Here is a 21,938-nt window from a genome sequence, read left to right on the forward strand (position 1 = left end):
TTTTTTTTTGAGATGGAGTCTCGCTCTGTCACCCAGGCTGGAGTATAGTGGCGCAATCTTGGCTCAGCTTACCACAACTTCTGCCTCCTGGGCTCAAGCGATTCTCCTGCCTCAGCCTCCCAAGTAGCTGGGACTACAGGCACCTGCCACCACATCTGGCTAATTTTTGTATTTTTAATAGAGATGGGGTTTCACCATGCTGGCCAGACTGGTCTCAAACTCCTGACCTCAGGTGACCCACTGGCCACAGCCTCCCAAAGTGCTGGGATTACAAGCATGATCCACTGTGTCCAGCCTATATGCCCATTTCATAGGCAAGAATACTGATGCACAGGGCACACCACACTTTACAGGCGCAAGAATGAACAAGTCTTTGGAGGATAACTATTTCTTGTGCAACAATCAAATGCACCTGCTTACACTTCGTTTTATCTCTGGTGACAGCATGAGTGGCTGAGTGAGCAGGATGAATCTTGAGCCTGGGGTATAGATCAGAGCAGGGGCTTTCAGGTGCTCACACCTCTGGAAAGCAAGAGGAACTGGAACAGCTTGGAGTTCAGAATAGGCTAAAAAATCTTCTGCGTGTCTTCAGAGCAGAATCTCTGAGTGGAGCACACAGCCATTTTGAAGTTGGTCTACATGGATGCCAGTGCTCAAAAATTCTAATGTGGACAAAGAAACCTTCAGAGAACTACAGCAAATTCAACTGAGAAATTTGTTCTACTCTAGAAAAGACACTGCCAAACTTCCAGTCCCTACCTACCAGGGACCTTGGACAGTCCTTTCCAATGCATGCACATTATCACCGACCATCCTTTTATGGGGGAGGGGGTCTCTCTCCCCTCTTCAGCTGCCTTCCTACCTCCAGGGGCAGCACCAAGTCACTGTGATGACCTCACAATCATGTCTGGTGATTATGAGGACTTAGTGTGATGATGCTCTGGGCAACCACAGGGATTGCTCACCAGTGACTCAGTGGTTGACTCAAAGGCTAGGGGGTGGTTTGGGGGTGGAGGCAGAGGTCCAGTGAGCTGGGCTCCACCCTTTCTCTCCCTGCAGTCACAACTCCATTTTTATCTGTGCTATATGTTGGAGTCTAGTCAAGATATCATTTGAACAAAGATTCTGAAAGATCAAAGAAAAAAGTTTGAAAACCACTGGGACAATGCTTTCAGGGGACTTTATCCAAAAGACTGCAACAATGTAAAGAGATATTATTGCTTTTATTACTGTGATAAGTTTAGGGTATTATAAATTTTTTTAATAGCTTCATAAGTGACAATAGTGAAGACATGCTCATTTTAATGTTACCAGTCAACTCTGAGAAGACTAAAGGTCAAGGGACAATGAAAATATGACCCTTACCAAGGACAGAAACTCCCAGGAAGCCAAAATTAACTCAAGACTACCAGGATATTTGGGGAAGTTTATCCTTCTGGAAGACCAGAAGTTCTGATCTGTGGAAAATTCTATAGATATTCTCTGCCAGACTCCAGTCTGTTTGGTAAGCTGGCCACAGATGATTTAGAACATAATGACCCTGATACTCACTAGAGCTCTGAGTGCAGCTGGATAAGCCCATTTCAGCAGGCATGTCAGCCCTTCCCTGAACTAGGCTCTGTGACTCAGATCTCAGATTTTAGGGCAGCTATAGTCTGCCCCTTGCTTTGTTATTAACCCAGATAACCAATGTTATCCTCTGTTTTTCCTTCCTCGCAGGGGGAAAAGAATTCAGAACCCTAGTCTGAGTATATGAATTAGACTCTGCAAATTCTTTATATGAGTCATTCTCAAAACTAGGTCTGGAGGGTCCCCAAGAGATCCACGGATTTCTTGCAATATTCATGTAACAATGTTCATCTCTTTAGATCTATTACCATTGAGTAACCCATTGATATTTAACAACAAAACAGCAGCAAACACCATCCTGATGGCTTTAAAAGCAACCGTGTTCTTCTAATTGTTTCTCGTGCACGCTTTTTAAAGCTAAACTAGTAGATTGGATTGTCTTCAAGTAGACTGGCTCACCAAAGTTGTCCACAACAAGAACATTTCAAGTTCAGATTGGATAGGAATATTTATGAGTGTTTGACCAGCACTAGACTTGTCAGACGATGTGCCTGAATAGTCTTCCTGAACTCCTCTCTTAAAGACAAACAAGATCCTATGCTGGCTTTCTGGCCACACCTGTGCCAGCCACCAATGGGCTAAAACACATGAAATGTGCTGTCCACGTGCAGGGTTCAAATTAGATAACAAAATATGCATTGACAGTTCCCTACACAATGAAAAATATCCTATTTTCATTGCAGGCTGGTGTTGGATCAGAAAACAATAGTCTCTTATTTCTCCTGGTTAGTGGTCCTTTGTAAATCACAGAGGAAATACATGCAGAGAGTTAAGAGGGCTACTTCACATCTGTTGGCCCGCGATCCTACTTAACTAAACACTACACTCATGTGCCCATTCCTGCTCCCTTTCCCCTTTATGCTAAATGTTGTCCCATATGACTTTCTGATTGATGGAAGTGTTCTCTATCTGTGCTGCCCAATACAGTAGCCACTAACCACACATGGCTACTGAGTACTCAAAATGTGGCTAATGCAAAGAGAAACTGAGCCTGTAATTTCATTTAAATTTAAACAATCACTTGTGTCTAGTGGCTACCATATTAAAGAGTGAACTAAGTCTAAAATTTAGGACCTTGGAGTATGGGGGTGTGTGTGTGTGTGTGTGTGTGTGTGTGTGTGTATGTTAACAAAACAAACACTGCTCCTTCTGTAGTGAGCACTGGCCTATGGTCGGGGTCTAAGGAATATGCAAAAGGAAGTGACCGGACGTTCTAGGCTTTTAAGGACTTATCAAAGAAATTTCTTACCACTCCGTCTGGGCAGTACTGTAGAACACCTACTAGGGAGAGGAGGATATGAAGATAGAGAAGCAACAAAAGTACAGACACATTAGAGGCAAAATATAGATGCCACCTTGAAAACTGGTTGATAATTTGGAAAGTGACATCTCTCTTCGACTTAGTTGGAAAGCCAAAGGCCAAATGGAAAACATCAGTCTCTTCACGTCCATGGAAAACAATCCCCTGAATGCAAAATTAGAACTTGGTGACTATATCCTGATGCAGCCCTTTGTATTTTTCATGAAGCTTAAAGGAGATTAATGGGACAATCAGGATATTACAGATGAGAAGCACAGGCATTTCAAATAAGGCTGTGACAAATGACTGGGAGGCCTTTAGAATGGGGAAAGAGAGGATGTGGAACAAACCCTGGACTGGGAAGCTCCTCACTATGGTTCACACCCTGGTCCTGCTAATGACCACCTGGCCAGGAGACCCTGGAAAGGCATCCAACCCTTCCCCGAGAGCCACTGGACACAGGAATAGGAGCCCCATCACTGAGTGACTGTAGGGCTCAAGAAGGATCATATTGGCAGCAAGCACTCCAGAAACCATAAAGCTCTATTTAGATGAATCACATTATTATTAAACAGTTCAATCAACATAATAATTATTAATAATGGCTAAGATTTATCCAGTGTCTGCTATTGCCAGACAATATATATGCAAAGTCTCTACGGCTTACAGCAACCCTACAAGATATATCTATCTATCCACATCGTTAGTGCTTACTAGATGCTGTTACAAGTATTTTCCACACATATGAAAGTATATATATATAATATAATATATTATATATATATAAAATGCATACAACTTGTAAATGAGTTAAATGAGGATTAATCCTTACAACAACCTATAATGTGGACATTACTTGTATCAATATTTTACAGATGAAACAATTGAGGCCAAAGAGGTAAAGCGACAGCCACCATCATCCCAACTAAGTTGGAAGGCCAAATGACAAAAGGAAACATAAGAATGCAACTACCTGAATGACAGATTAGAACTCAGTGACTATTTCTTGATCTAGGCTTAGTCAGTGGAAGAGCTGGGACATGAACCCAAGCAGAGCTGGTGAACAGTAGAGCCAGGATTCAGACTCAGGCAGCCTGGCTACAGGGCCTGTTTTCTTCAACCCCATGGCATCCTGCCTCTTTATTTTTTTGGGGGGGGAGGGGTGGGAGTGGAGTCTCCCTCTGTCACCCAGGCTGGAGTGCAGTGGTGTGATCTCCACTCACTGCAACCGCCGCCCCCCGGGTTCAAGCAATTCTCCTGCCTCAGCCTCCCAAATAGCTGGGACTATGGGTGCGTGCCACCATGCCCAGTTAATTTTTGTATTTTTAGTAGAGACAGGGTTTCACCATGTTGGCCATGATAGTCTCAATCTCTTGACCTCGTGATCTGCCTGCCTCAGCATCCGAAAGTGCTGAAAGTGACAGGGTAAGGACTTGAAACTCAGGCCTCCCTGCCTGTCTCCAACCACTCAGTCTTTTCCCCAGCCACCCTGCCTCCGTTATAATCCACACACTGTTTGTCACCACTGGCTAATGGCTTTGGATATTTCTTCCTCCTATCAGTGTGAGACATCTGGGGAGGCTCCCCTTTCTTTCACCATTTCAGGACTGAAAGTAAATCTAGCTTCCTCAGCAGAAAGAAAAGAGGCTGTTCTGGAGGTTGGGAAGAGCTTTAGAAAATGTGGCATCAAGTCTGCTGCCCCCTTTGAAGAAAGCAGCTCTGAAAAAGGCCTAGGACATTAGTTGCTACAAAGTTTTAGATCATTCTGTGTGGTAAGTATGCCATCATGCCCATAACACTCTTATCTGTCCACAAAATTCATCATATACTAATAAAGAATAGTTGTCTTTGGACAAAGTCAAAGCAAGTTTGTCCAGAGTACTAACTAAGAAGAGACTACAGGGGGAAACAAAAGGTAGTTCAGTGGCTGAATTATCCAAGGAAAAGCCTAGAATTTGAGTTGTCACAGACTGAGCATCAAAGATTATGTCTTGGAGCTATGTAGAACCTTTACTGCCCAAAAAAGAGACTATGCAAACTTCAGTGCTCTGGTAAACATTTCTTTGATGCCTTACGACAACAAATGCCTTCTGAGCATTTGATACGGTTTGGCTCTGTGTCCCCACCCAAATCTCATCTTGAATTGTACTCCCATAATTCCCATGTATTGTGGGAGGGATCCAGCGAGAGATAATTTGAATCACGGGGTGGTTTCCCCCATGCTGTTCTCGTGGTAGTGAATAAGTCTCATGAGATCTGATGGTTTTATCAGGGGTTTCCACTTTTGCATCTTTCTCATTTTTATCTTGCTGCTGTCATGTACAAAAGTGCCTTTCACCTCCCACCATGATTCTGAGGCCTCCCCAGCCATGTGGAACTGTAAGTCCAATTAACTTTTTCTTCACAGTCTCAGGTATGTCTTTATCAGCAGTGTGAAAACGGACTAATACAGCATCCATTGTCCACTTCCTCCTTCCATCAGTCTGCAAAATTCCATTTGGGGATTCATGTGGCTTCAGGGAAATCAACTTCATCAATGTTCTCTGTCCCGTGGCAGCAGTGATGGGTTCAGGGATGAGCATGTGACCTAAGCCAGTCCAATCAGAGTGACTCTTAGGTCTTGCTGAGAGTGCCTGGAAATGATGCCATTTCCTTCCTGTTGGGCATGATGAAGGAAGCATCTAGCCCCAGGAGCTCTTTCGGTCATATTAGGACCTAAAAGGTGCCAGCTTTTGATAAAGACACCAAAAGATATGAAAGATAGCATAAGACAAAATGGAGAGATGGAAAGAAGCCAGATCCTTGGTGATATTGTTGAGCCAACAGATCAAGCTTGCCCTTAAGTCAGTCCTAATTCTGTGCTTTTCAATTAGATAAGAAAATACATCCCCTTTATTATTTAAGCCTATTTGTGTTAGGAGTTCTAGTCTTAGAAAACGAAAGAATCTAAACTAATACGAATGTAGATCTCTGTGGCTATCCCTCTGGTAAAAGGAGAAGGCAGAGTCAAGGGTGACATTACATTTCCTGAAATTGGCAGCTCCATCTCACAGAAAACTCATGCATTACTCAGTGAAAAAACAGATTCCCTGTACACAATATCCATGTGGGAAACTCCTACTCACTCATCAGGACCCATCTCTAATGTCCCTTTCTGTCTCCTAGACTACATTTACGCAAAATTAATCACTTCCTTCTGTTTTATTCCCATAGAGGCATATTACTCATTCTTTTATGTAACTATAAACACAGAGCAATTACATACAGCTCAAGGGCAGAGAATGTCTTATTCATCCCTATATGCATCAAACCTAGCACAAGCATATAAGATGCTGGATTCTCCAGGTTGCATGGCCTTTAACAAGTTCTCTACCATTCTGACCCTGTTTTCTCTCCTGTAAAATAGGGCTAACTGTATATCTCAGAGGATTGTTGTGAAAAATATCAACAATGGCAGCTACAGGAATTTCATTAAAATGTGTTTAATTATAGTAAAATTAAATTGATAAATAATGTTCTAAATCTTCAATAGTCTTTAGCTCAATATTGATAGCCAAAAATTAAGCCTGGAGGATAGAAATAACTTTTTAACTCTACAGTTGGAAAAGTGTGGGCATAGAACTTGTCTTTGCCTTCTGGATCATATCTGTGTTGGTAAATTAGACACTGTGTGGCCTTTCAACATCCAGGAGCAAGATGGGAGGAGGATCATGCCAACAACTGAGGTACCTTGCAGGAAATCAAACAGGAAGAAATCACCTAATGGGATCAACTGGGCAAACATGGGTCACCCCAGGTCTGGTCCCTCAAATCTACCCAACCAAACCATATCATAGTGGACAGCTATTATCTTTACCTGACTAGCATTCATTGCCCCTTCTGGTATGCCCTATCCCCCACTCTCAATCCCTCTGTTTCAAGAATGGCCCCACCTCCACCTTCCATCTCCAGGAGTGATATCCACCCAGGTTTGCTCAGTAAGACTATGAGACCTATCTTCCTGGCCATGGTGATTGGTTCAGAAGCAACATGCCAACCAACCTGATCCACTGAGAGTGAATTCTAGGACTTTTGCTGGAACTACTGTATGTCGATATGTAAAAGAGAATCTATCTTTCTATTGAAAGCTAAGGATAAGAAGCCAATATGATATGCATTTGATTCTGTTATGGAAATCCACATAAAAGAAGGCTGCTCAAGTATAAAACCAACACAAGAGAAAGCAGAGGTAAGATATGGAAGAAGGAATGGAGTGAACCAGTGACAGCAAGAGACTGAAGGACATCATTTGAGTGCCTGGAATCAGCTAAGCCTGAAGAGAAGCCTAACCCTAAGCTTTTCAGTTACCCAAGCCATCAAATTCCCATCCCCATTTTTTTGGTTCTTAAGCAGCTTGAGCCATAGTTGTCTCACTTGCATGCAAGAGATCCCAGAAGATGCATGCACTCCCTCAGGTGGAGATTTCCATCAGTTAACAGATCCTGACACCCATGGACCCTGGGACAGTCATTCTGGTAGCATTCTCTGGTAGAGAATAACAGACTCAAATTTGACAGAGAGGATCTGCCAGCCTCTGCTTAGATATAGCCCACTAAAAAGAAGAGATGATTAATTTAGCCTTGATTTCAAAACCTTGTCTTGTATATTCCATTCAGCACTTTTTATCTTCCTGTATTCCCTGGTTCCTCTCTAGCTGAATAAAGAACAATTTTTAAAGCAAACATCTTCACTGTGTATCTAGCAAAGCTTTCTGCTTTATTGGAATATGTGATTTATTTAAAAAATCAAATTTCCCATGAGATGCAATAATTTAAATTAAGAGAAAAGCTTGTCTTTCTTAAACTTCAGTTTCTATACACAAATTGATGTTTTATAGATTCCAGAAACTTTCACTGTTACAAAGACGGCTCTCAGTTTTCCTGCTGGATTCAGATTCTCTTCATGACTTAAAACAACATGAGGAGGATGAGTCACAACTGTAAGCTGATGAAATGCAGAAAGAACCACCTAGGAATTCAAATGTCAGCTTAAGAAAGACAGAATGGTTTAAAAATCAAAAGCAAGATGAGATGAAGTGGACTGGGGGTCTCGGGAACACCAAGTCACAAAATCAGCTTACGGTCAGAGGGAACTTGCAAATGATCTGATTCAAGACACAAAGAAAGGTTTTAGTTCTTGAGGACTTTTTCTAAATAAATATTTGAGCCAAAGCACAATATAAGAAAAAGATACAAGTGGAACAGCTCCTCCAAGCAGGGAGGGATGTTCAGGAAAAGCAGGGAAAATCAGCTGATAATCCCCCACCCCACTCCCATGACTCCTGTAACCTAGCTGAGAGCCATCGAACTGGTCCTCTCTGTCGGGCTGTTCTCCAACATCCCAGAGCCTTAGGAGGAGCTACACTAAGAGGAAGTCCTCCAAGGAAACCCTCAGAATTAGACCAGTCTTTCTCTGTTAGTGGTCTTTGATAAGCCTACATGGTAAAGAGTGGGATTCACTGACTTGTCTGTAGGAGATATGATTAAATATGTCTCAAAGCATCTCCCCCACCTTCTCACACTCACTCATTAGAACAGGATGTTATCTACAGGCTGATACCTCTCTACTCCCTCCACCTGCCTTCTAATACATGGCACCAAGACACTGTCTAGGACCTAACAAGTGATTGGCCCCTCCTTCTCCAAGACATTCCCCTCTTCCTTTTTCTCTTTTAAGCCCAGAAGGCCTGACCCTCTAATGCCTGTCCCAGGCCACTCTCTCCCTCCAGGAGCCTGCCAAGTTGAACACAAAGTCCTACCACCCCTGCCCTCAACACAGACTTCTCCAAAACAAGTCCACAAACACCGTTCAGGATGATTCCTGCTAAGACCCACAGGATGGGAGTGATAAAATTTCCAGTAACATCTACCATGATGTTACTTACAATCCTAAAAGAGGAAATGTTCTATATTACATAAAATATGTCCAAGGTCCTCCTACGAGTACGAGTGAATCCGTGTCTGGTTCTTCTTTGTCTTCTGATCCTGCCACGTCATCCTTGTCGTCATCTGTCTAAGTTTTGCTTTAGAAGCCACCCTCGGTCAAACCTTCGCTCTCTTATACAATGAGCTGGGCATCCTCAGTTTCCCCTTCATGCTAAAAAGTTTTGTGCATGTGTCCACACCATTTCCTCAAGTTCTTGCTCCTAAAGGTAACAGGGATTGGGTAAGGCACTTCCTGCAGAGACCAAAGGAGACTCGTTCACACCCAGGAGGAGGAATATTCTTCCGGTTCTACCCCGTTTACACCTCTGTTCCCCCAACCCAGAGGTGTCCTCACTGTCCAGCAAGTGCTTCAGGCCCACAGTTCCACTGTTACCCTCTTTTGAATCTCGTAGGCATGGAAGCATGGGTTGGTGGGGAGGGGCAGGAAGATTTGCCCACCAGGAAGAAGAAATTAGTGTGTCGGTGTGTGTGTGTGCGAGCACTGCAATGACAGTGCTGCCGCCGCTGCTACTGCATGTGCTGGGTCTTTGAATGTGGCATCTGTCAGGGCTCAGTGAGGATGACAGATGTCTCTCTGCTTTAGGAACAAACAACACTGCCCTGTGGGGTGACAAAAACAGCCTCAGCCCAACCAGAGCAGAGAGGTGCAGTCTCTGGGAATCATCAGAAGACGGCAGCGTAGGAGTCCAGAATCTACCACACACCTGCTCCCCTAAAAAAGCATGTTCTCATTATGAAACCTTAGAAGGCAGCTCCCACGCCAGGGACAAGTGTGCAGGAGCCTGTGTGGCCTCATTCATTACCAGATGAACCGTTCATTCAGGAAAGTCTTGAGGCATGTCCAGGAAACAGCACCCCAAGGACTCAGTTAACCCACAGGGTGAGTGCCCATAGAGATGGCAGCTCTGGGGGTAACACTGTTGATTCAGTGGATCAAGCTTCACCCTGAGTCAACCCTAATTCTGTGCTTTTCAAATAAATGAGCCAATCAATCTTCCTGTTCATTTCCGTATCCCCAGCACCTAGAACAGTGCCTGGCACACAGTAGGTGCCCAGTGGACATTTGCTGAAGAACAAATGAATGCCAAGGCAGAAAAAGGGAGTGAGAGGCAAAGATGTACGAAAAAAGAACTAAGCAGAGCAAAATGATAAGAAGAATATTAATAATATGAACTACAAGACAGGAAAGTCATCTGATCTCAATACACAAGAGTATAAACTCATTATGGATGCTGAATTATGCTAGTGATATTTTAAATATTTCTTGGAACTGAATACGCACATTAGAAGAGGCCATCCCAGGCTCAAATGAGTGCACATTCCTGTCTTGAAGAAACGGAAGAAAAATATAGAAAGCAATAGGTATAATACAATGCAATAGATGTTCTAGAACAAAGGCCTAGAGCTATGATTCCGGGGCAGCCTGCAAAGATCTCCCAGTGGAGCCGATGATTAGCAAGCCTTTAAGCAAGGATGGAAGACTGGCAAGAGGCAGGTCAGTCATCACAGACAGGGATGACTGCTTCCAAGAACTGTGTCTTCTGTGAGCCCAGGGACCAGAAAGCTGCTGGGTTTCCCAGTCTTTCCAGGCTATGGCCAAACGGATGAAGCCATCCTTGTTTCAGTCTCTGATTCCTTCAGAGAAGAAGAAAGAGTCGAGTCTAGCAGAGTCTCACTCTGCCTGCATGCCAGGAGAGCACTCCCTCCATAGGCCACTCTAAACAGAAATACTCCCTGGACCACCTGGGGCGACCAGCATCCTCCACACTTCCAATGCCTTCATGCTTCCCAATTTTGCTTACTTATTCTCATCTTCCCATCCACTTCCCAGATGTGTTTCTCGGGTCTCCAAAGGGAAACTCAGGGGAGAAACTGAGTCAAGCTACTTTGAGTCTCCTTTCCTACCTGGCCCTTTCCACAGCACTCAGCCCAGAAGAGGTGCTCTGGGTGAAAGGAAGCAGCAGTTGGAATCTCTGCAGGCCACAACGAGGGAGGGAGGGGTAGAACCAAGGAGTGGGGCACTAGCACAGAGGCCTGAGCTTCCTCACTGCAGGATGAGGGAGCTGCAATGATCTGGGGTTCTGGCAGCTCTGGAAAGCCTCTGAATAAGTAACTCTGGGGCTCTGAGAAGTACTGGGTCAAGGTGCCCTGGTGGACACAGCTGCGCTTAGTCATCAAGACATGGGTACAAACCTCAGCTCAGTCACCTTCCAGCTGTTTGAGTCTGAGAAAGTCAATCTCTCTAAGCATTTGTGTTCTCAATGAAAGGACTATAATGCTTGTCTTGCGGGGATGTTGTTAGAATTAGATGTGATGAGGTCTAAATTGCTCCTAGTACAGAATAGGCAATTGGTAAATGGTAGCTCTTTTAACTACTATTAGTGTAGTATTATCATGATCATCATCACCATCATCATCAGGGGCAGACAAATCTCAGACCAGGTCTGAGAATTCCCAACTCTGAATTCAGAGCCTTTTGCTCCAGCAGACAGAAATGAGAAGGTAAGGCCTAAAGTAGAACAGGACTAGACGAGGCCCTAAACAGTGCTGGGTGCCCAAACAGGGGACTTCCTCCCAGGGAGGCCTCTGTGTCACCGGCCTGGGGTCTCATCATCACCGCCAGCAATAGGATGACTGGCTGCCCCCTGGATTTGCTGCGAGCAAAGAACAGGAAGGCAGAGCAGGAAAGCCCGGGAACTAATGAGATTCAGAGAGCTTGAAAATTACAGGTGCGCAAAAGGAGTTTCCGCCTAATTGCTCTGACACCTCCCACTCCCATTGCAGAGTCACTGCAAGGAGGAGGCGAGTGCAGGAGCAAGCGGGGATCTGCAGGGCTGCTGGTCCAGGTCACTGCTCTCTCCAGGAGCACTGGCTCCAGTTGGAAGTGGCCCAGGGCCTTTCTGCAGCCTGGCAGGACAGGGTGGCCACTGCCCGTGGCTGGCCCAGAAGAGTCCACCTTGTGGGTCAAGAGCTGCCCAGGCTGATGTGTGCCTCAAAAAGCAGGGATGAAAACCAGGCAGTGCACAGCAAGCCCAGGCACCTCCTCAGCCATGCAAATGGGAGCTGGTCACATGGGCTCAGGAATTGCCATTTCTGACCCAGCCCAGGCAAATGTGGCCCAATTTTCCATTCCCTTGGAGCTGAGCCCATTTGTAGCCATGCCAGGCTTGGGGTCTCCCTCAGTGGCTGCTGGCAGTTGGTCACAGCTGCCCTTAGAGCTTCAGCTCCCTCTCCTGCCCTGTGTCCTCCCTAAGGAGCTTTCAGATCTGTGTCTCACAGGAGGCTCCCAGCAGTCTGGAGGAGGGCAGGCTGGTAAGGCCAACCTGCATCACAGAGGAGAGAACGGTGGCCCACTGACAGGCCAGAGGCAAACCGAGACCCTCCCGATCCACTGTCCCTTCCCTGCACCCCCAAGAATAATGACTTAGCCCCAGGACACATCCTTAGGAAGAGGGTATCCCTAAGCACCACCACCCCCACCACACACACACACACACACACACACACACACACACACACACACACACACACACACACACACACACACACACACGATGCTGGGATAGGCTGTGAAACAATGTGGAAACAGCCAGAAAGATTTGCATTCAAATCCAGGTTCTGCCACTTCCTGCCCATATGTCTTCGGGTGCTTTATGTAACCCCTCTGAGCCTCAACTGCTCCAGCCATAAAGCAGAGCATGACTGGGAGCGATAAATGAAATGGTGAGAGGAAAACACAGTGCCCAGAGGACAGCAGGCTCTCAGTAAATGTGAGATGCTCTCACCATGGCCCTGCCTGACATCCTGCCTCACACCCAGCCATCCAGCTCACAGGACTAGCCACAGCCTTGTAGGACACTAGAACTGCTGCCAGTCTGCCTTCAGTTCCCTTTCTTGTTTAGAAGGGACTCTCTCCTGGACTATCAGCTTATAAGAAGACATGCATCCATCACAAGGGCCTCTGATAAATCTCTCCACAGACCGCTTGCTTATATCAAGAGGCAGAACATTGAGAAAAGACATAGTGCCTGCTTCTGTCTGGGCCAAGCCATCCCATAAGCAGGCTGAAGTGTGAGAGAGTCAGATACATTCCCTTTCAAAGTGTCTATGGTCCCCTGGTCCATGATATAATAGGAGAGATGCACAGCTGGCTTAGTTTGCACCGTCTCCCTATGGGGACAGGCACCTGGGAGAGCCAAGATCATTAGTCCTCCAGGCAAACCATTCAAGTCCTTGTGCTGTCAAGGTGACTCACAATATTGAGAGTAGTCTGATTGTTAAGAATTATTTTTTTTTCTGAAAAATACACAGTGAGCTTTCTTAACTCCAGTTTATTCCAGCTAACACCACAGCTTCACTATTCCTCTTCCAATCGATAGTGGAATGAAATGATCCGGTTGGAACTCCAGTTCAGGCCACATAGCTGACATCTTCTGAATTCCTACTCCTGAGGATTCTCAGACCCAAAGGCAAAATGGACCCTAGTCATGGGAAAGTCCATGGCTTTAGATGGGCAGAATCTGCAGCCACTGAGGCTGCAGCATCTATAAGCCTGTCCCCAGTTCCACAGCAGAGACCAAAGCCAGGAAGAGCCAAGGACACTCAATGCCACACCTGCCTTATGCCAGCCCTCAGGGTGAGTGCATAAGCTCTTCCCATAAAAATGGTATTTGCACCCTTAGTAATCTTTTACTCAATTCAACTTCATCTAGTCCTAAGAAATAGAATTACTTCCTTGCTTAAAACCCTTCCATGGTGCCTATGCGAAAATGTAAAATACTTTCTCTGGCACATAAAGCCCACATGCTCTTGCTCTCCTCTCCAGCCTCCTTCCTGCCAGGCACTGGCTTGGCCATCCAATTCAGCCTCCCTGGCTTCACTTCTCCCTGCTTGACTGTGCATAGCTCTTTCTTGCTTTATAGTGAGACACATACTCTTCCTCCTCTTTGTCCAGTTAATTCCTGCTCCCCTTTCTGGTCGCAGCTCAAAAGTTGCCTTCTCAAGAAAAACTCCCCTGACTGCTTCCCAGTACAATTTATTGCCACCCCTGCCCACTTCTCTCCTATAGTTCCCTGTTCTTTTTAAAAAGGACTTGTCAATATGCATGATTATATAATTGTATGTTTATTGCCCTCGCTCTCTGACCATGTAAACTCTATGAAGCCAGAGCTTCATAGAGAGAATATCTTATTCTCTCTATCAGTTTGCTCAATGCCTGACACCTAGCAGATCCTCAACAATCTTTGTTGAATAAGTGCATCCATTTATTCATTTAGTTCTCCAATGTCTGACTTCATTCAATCACTTATAGTTAAAATGCCAATTTTTATAATTTCCATGAACCATAAATTAAAAAATCACTGTGTGTCTGGGTACAGTGGCTCACACCTGTAATCCCAGCACTTTGAGAGGCCAATGTGGGCAGATCGCCTGAGATCAGGAGTTCAAGACCAGCCTGGCCAATATGGCAAAACCCTGTCTCTACTAAAAACAAAAATAAGCCAGGCATGGTGGTGCATGCCTGTAATCTCAGCTAGTTGGGAGGCTGAGGCAGGAAAATCGCTTGAACCCCAGAGGCGGAAGCTGCAGTGAGCCAAGATTGTGCTGCTGCACTCCAGCTTGGGTAACAGAGCAAGCCTCCGTCTCAAAAAAAAAAAAAAGAAAAAAGAAAAAAAGAAAAGAAAAAGAAACCACTGTCTGCCATGCCATGACTGGAGGCTTACATTAACTCATTTATATTTGCAGTTAGTAACATACTATTTTTAAATGAGTGAATCCTGACCCCAAGAAGCTAAGTAACCTTGTAAGTCATAGAATCAGTAAGTGGTGAAACCAGAATTGAAACCTCTGGCTCATAACTTCTCACTTTTCCTACCAAATGACACAAGTGGCTACAATCTGAGTGGCCAGGCCTGAATGTGTAGCAAGTCTTGAACTGTGTTGGTCCCCAGCCCCACAGCACTTGGGACAAGATCCAGAGTGGCATCCTCCTCCTCCACAGCAGAGGAGACTACTTAGGCAATGAAATGAAATTGGCACGTTTATCTGCCTGTGATTAAACAGAGTTTTTACTTGATAGCAGTTGTTGAAATAATTTGGGCTATAAATAAATAGGAACTGAGCTAGAATCTGAACCTGCTTACAAAGCTAGTCCTTTTCCATTTGAGCCATAACATATCCAATCCACTCAGGGAAAAATTAGGGAACAAGGGGGAAAATCTTTCAGTTTCTGTAGCATTTTAATGAAGGATTGATTGAGGTTTTATGCAGCAAGAAGGGCACAGCTGGGGAGTAATTGCCAAGAAAATTGAGGTGCAAGAGCCATTTACATAGAAGAATCAACTAAGGTTCCTCACCAGTGCTCAACTGAAGGCAGTAGCAATTGGACCAAATGACAAGCATCACAATCTCACTCCCTAGCACCCCATCCTAGGAAACAAAGCCACCTTGTCACTGCCTCCTTCAAAAGTACCACAACCGAACCCAAGGCAGGCAATGGCAATCCATGTGCGTCCTCCACTCCCAAGCCTTCAGCAACCCTGACACCTTTTCTAGGGACCTTCTGAAGAGCAGGCTTTAGTCGACTTATTCAAGATCACTTACCACTGTAGACGATGGCTAAAGCAGGGCTGAATTCCAGATGTTATGATCTAGAAAGTCTCTCAATCGATGGTAGAACTCTCATGCACAATCTTCTTTGGTTGGGGGCAGAGGAGGGGTAACTTGGAGCACGTGATAGTGTGGCTCCCCACAGGCTAGCCACTTGACAAGGATTCACCTTCTGTTCCTTCACTATGTATTAGAATCTACACTTTATGGCCACGTTTTGTTTCTTCTTTTCCTCCTCTTCCTCTTTACTGTACCTCCATCCATCCTTGTATAGTGCCGCTTTCACCCTGGTGTGTGAACTTGCCGCTGATTTCCCAAATGAGTTCTGAGAACCGATTTCCTGTGCTTTGTGCTCTGTGATGGTTCAGGCCACTCATCACACCTCTCATGGGGATCTCTGGCACTTTGGTGGGTCCTACTTAGAAACCATCTTCCTCCTCAATCCTTTGCTAACAAGTTCTATAATCTTAACCTCCCAGGGGCTCAGTTACACTACCTGCAAGATGGGCAGAAGAATTCCTGCCTAGAGCCCCACTTAAATGTAGGAAATCCAAAGATAATAATATATAAGGGTTTGGAGAAAAGAATAAAACTGAGACTGCAGTAAGGTGAATAATTCAGTGCATCCTCATTATGCAGCTGGAGTTAATTCCAAGGAAGCACTTTGCAAATTCTCAGGTACTATGCATGTGTTTTATTTTTTATTTATTTATTTTTGAGATGGCGTTTCTCTCTTGTCGCCCAGGCTGGAGTGCAAATGCGCAATCTCAGCTCACTGTCACCTCCACCTCCCGGGTTCAAGCAATTCTCCTGTCTCAGTCCCCCGAGTAGTTGAGATTACAGGTGCCCGCCACCATGCCCAGCTAATTTTTGGATTTTTATTAGAGACAGGGTTTCACCATGTTGGTCTCAAACTCCTGACCTTAAGTGATCTGCCCGCCTCAGCCTCCCAAAGTGCTGAGATTACAGGTGTGAGCCACCACGCCCAGCCACATGTGCTTTTTAACATTTTTATTATTTCATTTTTGGAGTCATTGTTATTTTTGTTACATCACACAAATTGCAGTAACATTAAGAGATTGAGATGATGATGGTATGAGGATGGTGGTGGTGATGACAGTGATGATGATGGCAATGTTGTTGATGGCACACAGTGGTAATGGTGAAGATGGTGGTGATACTGGGGAGATATGATGGTGGTGGTGATGGAAGTGATGCATATATTGCAGGTCCACTCTACACACACATGTTCTTTATAAACGTGGATGGAACTTATCTCCTACATGGAGTGGGCAGCACAGATTGTGGAGGAAGCTCTTTTCCTTCCCTGGCATCTTCTATTCTTGGAAATCAATGAATATCCTTCATTCTTTTCCCCATAGTTCCTATTTCTGTAGAGTCAGTTTGTCTTCATTCTATAAGCTCCCCAGCAACCCTCACTATTTGCCATGATGCTGGGCACTGGGCCTACAAGACATAGATCCTGTCCTTGAACAGCCTGTGTTCCTAGGGAGAGAAACATCTGAAAAGTGAAAGAACATGAGAGCAAAATAGCACGCACACTGCACTAGAAGGTGCACCCTCATTCTGCACGGGTGTGTCAGGGACTGGCAGGGTCGGGGATGGTTTCCCTGGGAAGGTGCCTTTCAAGCTGGCCAGTGACTAAGGGGTCACTCATCCTCCAGGGAATGGGTGGATAGAGAGATCTCTAGGCCACAAGCAAAGCAGGGAATATACACTACTCTAGAGTATGATCTGAGAGATACGGGAGATTTCAGGGAACATAGCTTACCTAAGTTTTTGAAGTGATAAAATATTTGAATGTTATCTTGAAAGAACTATGGATCCATTAAAGGTCTCTCAGCATAGGAATGAAATGAGCTGAAGCTGGGTGTTACAATGTTTCCTCTATAGCCTAACCCTCTCCCCTTATGTTCCCAAGAGCCCCAGCATCATCCAGGAGCTTATAAGAAATGCAGAGTCCCAAGCCTCATTGCTAGACCTCTTGAATAAGAATCTGCACTTTTCAAAAGTTTCATTTTCTAAATTACTATATGGTAAATTTAACTTTTTATTTTTGGTGTAAACTTCTGTGAATGTTAGTATATGTGTCAATTTGTGTAGCCAACACCATAATCAAGATACAGAACAACTCTGCCCCAAACACTATCTTGCATTATCCTTTATGATCACACATACCACCCCTACCCAGTGATAACCACTGATGTGTCCTCTGCCACTACAGTTTTACCTTTCCAAGGAAGTCACATAAATGAAATTCATATAATAAGTAACCTACTAACACTGGCTTTTTTAATTGAGCAAAATGTTTTTGAGATTCATCTAAGTTGTTGCTTTTATCAATAGTTCATTCTTTTTGCTACTGCACAGTGTTCATTGTAAAGATGTACCACAGTTGTTTTAGCCATTCACCCACTGAGATTCTTCCCAGTTTGGGGTAATTATGAATAGAGATGCTATAAACATGTATATGAATGTTTTTTGTGTAAACTTAAGTTTTCATTTCCCTAGGGTAAATATCTAGACATTGAATTTCTGGTAATATGCTAAGTATATTAATTTTATAAGAAAACTTCTAAACTGTTTTCCTGAATAGCTACATCATTTTGCATTCCCACTAGTAATGTCTGAGAGTTCTAGTTGCTCCCCATCTTCACCACTACTTGGTATTGTTAGTATTTTTATTTCAGCCATTATAATAAGTGTGTTCATATCTCATCATTGCTTATATTTGCATTTCCCTAATGGCTAAAGATGCTGATGTTCTCTTTCTGTGCTTATTTGCCATCCAAATATCCTTTGATCATGTGTCTGTTCAAGTCTTTTGCCTATTTTCCAGTTGGGTAGCTTGTTCTTTTCCTGTTGAATTTTGAGAGTTCTTTATATACCCTGGCTATATAAAGCCTTCTGTGATATATGTGATTTTTAAGTATTCTCTCCTATTATGCAGCTTATTTTTCATTCTCATAATAGCATCTTTCACAGAATAATAGCTTTTAATTTTGTTGGTGTCCAAGTGATCCATTTTTCTTTTGTGAATCATCTTTTTGGGGTCATGTCTAACTTATCTAACTTGAGGTCAGAAAGATTTTCTCCTATGTGTTTTTATCAAAGTTTTATAGTTTTATGCTTATATCTGTGATCCACTTTGAGTCAATTTTTGTATAAGGCATGAAGTTTAGGTTGAGCTTTTTATTTTGTTTAGTTTCATTTGCCTTTGGATGTCCAATTGTTTCAACACCATTGTAGAAAAGACTTTCCTTCTCCATTGAATTGTCTTTGTACCTCTATCAAAGCAATTGACCATATTTGTTGTAGGTCTATTTTTGGATTCTAGTCTGCTCCATTGATCTATGTGTCTATCCCTTTGCCAATATGACACTGTCTTGATTACTATAGCTTTATAATAAGTGTTAAAATCAGGTAGGGCAATTAGTGATTCCTTCTAATATACACTTCTTTTTCAAAATTATTTTACCTATTCTAGTTACTTTGCCTTTCCACATAAATTTTAGAAATTGGTTTGTTTATATCTACAAAAAGTCCTGCTTAGATTTTGGTTGGAATTATGTTAAATCTATAGAGAAATTTGGGGTAAACTGGCACCATTACTAGGATGAGTCTTCCAGTCTATGAACATGGTATGTCTTGCCCTTTCTCTAGGTCCTCAGAATCTGCATCTTAACAAGAACCCCAGGTAATTTCCCTGTACATTAGAGTCTGGGAAGCATAGCTCTAGAGTAGAAATGACAGTGAAGTCATCTGGGAGGATTTACAAAATATGGAAGCCTAGACCTCACTCAGACCAACTGAATAAGGATCTCTGAAGAGGGGGCCTAGGTGCTGGAATTTTTTCTAAGTTCTGTAGGTGATTCTAACTGGCAGCCATGTGTGAACCTCTACTCTAAACCCAGTCTGGACTCTTGTGGCTCTGGCCCTATGCTCATTAAATCAGTCTGAGTAAGGCCATTAGTTCATTCCTTTTCAACCCTAGAGGCATATTAGAATCCTTTGAGGATAGAGGTTACCTCAATGAGAATTTTCAAGAAACAATTCTAGTTGACAGATTCACCAAACTTCCTCTGAGGCCCCACCTATATTTGAGGATTGCTTTTCCCTGACCAACCCCAGGAGCTAGAACAACATTCCAGAAGTTTTAACTCTCAACTCTAAAAACCCCCTGTCTTTTTGGAAGTCTCTCTGGAAGTTACTGAGGCAGCAGGAGACAGAGGAGAGAGAGAACATGTGTGCGTACAAGAGAAATGTCCAATTGAGTAAGTCTGATCAATAAGATCTATGACCCAAAAATACTTGCTTCATAGCAAGGGAACATCTTTTGCTTTCACATCCATCTTGCACAACTGCTGAGTCAAGGAAACAGCTCCATATTTAGGAGAAAACCCCTCCTCTAATCTCTAAATGCAATAAAAGGTTTTCTGTGTCTTTTTCTGTGGCTCCTTGGAAATGTTAAATGCATGTCTCAGCTACAGCAAGGTGGGGCATGACACATTGCCCCCCAAAATATGAACCAACTGAATGTTGTCTGAAGTCAGCTCTGTTTCTGTTATCTTTTAATGGATTTTAGGTAAAGAGGTCCTGATGTAGATAAAACAGATATAAAACCAAATTCTTCTGCTTTGGATGTGCACCAACCTCAGCAGGTTAAAAATAGATTCAACTGCATCAATAATATTTCTCTTTAAAGTTGTAGGTCCTTTGGAGGTTTGGAAACATTCAGAGAGGATAGAAGCGGAGAAAGATATGAAAACAGCAAAAGCTGCAGTCTAAGCCTCCAGGTGTGGGCCTTGGGGACAGCCATGCTGGAATGCCTGATTTTTACAAGTCCAAGTACCTATTTCCTACCAATAAAAGCCCTTCCACAATATGATAAGAACACATCTTTTCTTGCAGGGCTGCCAAGTTAATTCTAAACACCCCTGCCACTGCCTGTTGAGATTGATGCATCTCCAATCCCTAGCTCTTTATTTGAAGCTAAACATCCAAAGACCTTTAGAATCACAAAATGTCAACATACAAATGAGAGCATCTCAACATGCATCTCAACTGCAGAACCACAGCATGTTGAGATTGGATCAGCAAACCCCGAGGAAGTTTCCTCTCTTGCTCCTCTGTGGGAAATGACCTATCCAAGTTCACACAACAGGTAACATGGAGCATGTAGAGGGACTCAGCATAGGCCTGTGCAGTAGTGGGGTCTACTGGAAAAGACTTGGCCTTTGAAGTCTCATTCCAATCCCAGCCTTGCATTGACAAGCTCTGTGACCTTGACCTTGAAAAAGTAGAGTCACAGTGAATCACTAAAAATGTGCACAAAATAGCTGATACACAGTGGTGCACTCAGCTAACACCAGTCATTTCTGTAATACAGATATCCCAACTTCTAGTCCAGTGCTCTTTGCACAATAACACCATATGAAGACTCTGAGCCATCCAATAGTGCACTTGAACCCTCTCCTCAGAAATATAGGCCAGCACTGCCCAGCCTTCTTTAAAGACAGCCAGGAAAAGAAACCAAATACATACTACTTACCCAACCCTGAACGAGACATCCTGCCTCCCTTTCCTTTATTTTATTTCCCTTCTATTTGTCCTGGGTTTGTGGTTCTTGGGCAAGGTGAACTCTGCTCAGTATGATATGTGACCCCTGGCCACAGTTGCATATGGCCCTACCTCAGTTGCTGCCTGCTCCTTACATGTTTCTCCAGGTCCACAATCCTTTCCTGTGCCATCTTCCCCTGTGGCACCCGTGTGTAGGAATCTTCAACAGTTGCACTACCTACAGAGAAGCCACAAGCTGGAGCCCCACAAGCTTCCCCCCAGGCCCCATGCATAGGTCAGCAGTCTTGACCCATGGACTGATTGTAATTTTTTTTTTTTTTTTCTTTTTGAGACGGAGTCTTACTCTGTCACCCAGGCTGGAGTGCAGTGGCCGGATCTCAGCTCACTGCAAGCTCCGCCTCCCGGGTTTACGCCATTCTCCTGCCTCAGCCTCCCGAGTAGCTGGGACTACAGGTGCCCGCCACCTCACCCGGCTAATTTTTTGTATTTTTTAGTAGAGAGGGGGTTTCACCGTGTTAGCCAGGATGGTCTCGATCTCCTGACCTCGTGATCCGCCCGTCTCGGCCTCCCAAAGTGCTGGGATTACAGGCTTGAGCCACCGCACCCAGCCTGATTTTAATATTTTAATTAAATTGACAACAGGTACAAAATCTGGATATTTCACAAAAATGCAGATTTCTGACTTCTTTCGACAAATTAGAAACTAGCCAAATGTCCACAGTTGACCAGAGCTGTGAGGCAGCTGCTCCCTTCATCTGGGAAGACTCTTACTCCTCTGGTCAAAGTCCCCACTGGTGCCCTCATTGCAACCTCCC

At 44.0% G+C, this 21,938-nt stretch overlaps 1 protein-coding gene across 16 annotated transcripts in view; it reads right to left on the bottom strand.

The window, feature by feature from the left end:
* The window catches only part of KCNMA1 (potassium channel, calcium activated large conductance subfamily M alpha, member 1), a 762,545-nt gene that overhangs the window by 478,036 nt on the left and 262,571 nt on the right, over window positions 1-21,938 (bottom strand). The window contains exon 1 of one of the 16 annotated variants that reach the window (XM_011928782.1): window positions 421-852. The exons of the other annotated variants lie outside the window; for them this stretch is intronic. The gene's annotated coding sequence lies outside the window, so the exon portion shown is untranslated. Of the gene's footprint in view, window positions 1-420; window positions 853-21,938 lie in introns of those variants that run through there. 16 annotated transcript variants of the gene reach the window in all.

Source organism: Colobus angolensis, unplaced genomic scaffold, assembly GCF_000951035.1.
Source record: "Colobus angolensis palliatus isolate OR3802 unplaced genomic scaffold, Cang.pa_1.0 Scaffold12, whole genome shotgun sequence".
Classification (NCBI taxonomy): Eukaryota; Metazoa; Chordata; class Mammalia; order Primates; family Cercopithecidae; genus Colobus; species Colobus angolensis.